The following is a 2,092-nucleotide window of genomic DNA, read 5'->3' as shown; positions in this document are numbered from 1 at the left end:
TATAGGTTACTTAAACCTAAACTTATCTATGGTTTAACAATCCTGACTAGGAAAGTTGTTATTAACTAGAATGTAAGATTTAAATTAGCCGGATGCTATGTTATTTTTTAGAAATATTCGAGATTTTTTCAAATTTTTCTGTAATTGCGTCAATTTCTATTCCTTGTGGCCATTTTATTATTTGAGGTGCAATTGTGCAAAGACCATTAATTACTCGTACAAAACATGTCGATAGCGATGACTTTGTCATGTCAAACCTTTCACCGACAGATCTAAAAAATTATTAAGACATTACAACTTATATACTTTAACATTTCCATTTGTAATAATTTTTAATTCTAAGAATGATAAGCAAATTCCTTAAAAAATAAGTATTTATCCTCAATGATTTATACCTTTAAAAAATTTCAATAATTATTGATAAATAAACCAATAATTCGAATACATGCTAAAAATATTTCGGATAAGTTATAAAACATTGTTGTAATGAAATCTCACAAAATCAGATAATATTTAAGATCTAATCTTTTAATTCACATTTGCTCATGTAAGCAGATAATTCTGGATGATAGAGCCTCATGAAATACAATCATATACTTAGGATCTATTACCTATCTTTAACATAGTGAAAATGCGAAAAGTGAACAGTCCAAGGACTAATTACCACATCAATCCGACAAACTCGGAATTAGTTATATATTGGATTGCGCGTTCTCATTGCATTAAAGATAAGTAATATATCCCCTAGTCCGAATTTGTTCGAATATAAAAGAATACCTGTACAAGTCAGGTGTAGCCAATATCCAAATGACTGAAAATAATTGCTTTCGTGCATCTATCAGTGGACGACCAGGTTGTTTAATTTCATTTCCAGGAGACTTTAATAACGGACCAACTTGTTCTAGTAAATTCTTGAATGCTTCAAGGGATAATCCAAAATGTCGTTGAAACTCTGTATTTGTAAAATTTGCTATGTTTTCCATATATCCAACAATATGATTAGGCTTTTCTTTCAAATGTATCGTAGTTAGTAACATTTCGAAGTCTTCATTATCAGATTCTTCCTAATAATACATACAATATAGAATACATAAATATAATATAAACAATGTTTTCAGATATATGTATTAAGATATTAAGACGAAATAATATAAAGATATTTTACAAAATGTTTTTGTTAATAATAATGGCTTGTTTAATTTTTCTACTTATAAACAAAAAAACATTATGATATATTAAGCACACACATTATACCATTATATAATACTTACCTCAATATTCAACATCAAGTTTCTTACAAAAGAAAATATAGTGAAAGAAATTACTTTCTTTACGTTTTCTGCTATTATAAAGTTTCTTTTTTCTTAATTTAAGTTTTAACTTTTTAGGTTATAACTACCGTCAAATCAACGAACCAACGAACTCAACTGATACTCCGGTCGTTCATAAAGTCATATAAATTTAGAGTTAACTCGTACCTAACTCAACTCTACTCTAACTCTACTCGGAGAAAACATTATGAACGCAACCTAGGAGACTCGTCTTCGCGACTCGACTTTATCCCCGATAGCCCCGTGCACGCGGGCCAGGGAGTCTCTCACGCTTGGCGCCGGCCATGCCGTACCCGTAACACCAAGAAGGCGCCGCTTATAGCGGCCACCGCACCAACGCGAAATTCACGTCCCGACGACAGAACGCGAGAGCGACCCTCCGCCCCGTTGCATGCGACTTTACAGTACACGATATCCGCCCAAGGGGCAACCTCACCAATAGCCAGATCCTCCGACGATCCTTCCTCTCGGGGCCTCTCGCTCGTCCTTTTCCAAACTTCGCCGGGCCGGGACATCCGTTCGATCGAGCAGCTTGAAGCGGAAGAGGACGAGCAGGATCGCGATCGATGCGCAATCAATTCGCGAGCTTTTCCCCCCTACGGAGTTGTGCAGCCGCGTCGCGCGTTGCCGCGACCAATTAGCGGGCTAGCGGTCCTTCGCGCGCAAGGACGTGCATGGCGACTGGCTACGGGGCGCCTTGCGGCCCCGAGAATCTTCCCAGGCGGACCTCCCTTGCTGGCCGTCCCCGGTCGTCCGCGCCG

This window comes from Mycetomoellerius zeteki, unplaced genomic scaffold, assembly GCF_001594055.1.
Source record: "Mycetomoellerius zeteki isolate Tzet28-1 unplaced genomic scaffold, Tzet1.0 scaffold56, whole genome shotgun sequence".
Lineage (NCBI taxonomy): Eukaryota > Metazoa > Arthropoda > Insecta > Hymenoptera > Formicidae > Mycetomoellerius > Mycetomoellerius zeteki.
Note: the sequence above shows the minus strand (reverse complement) of the source record.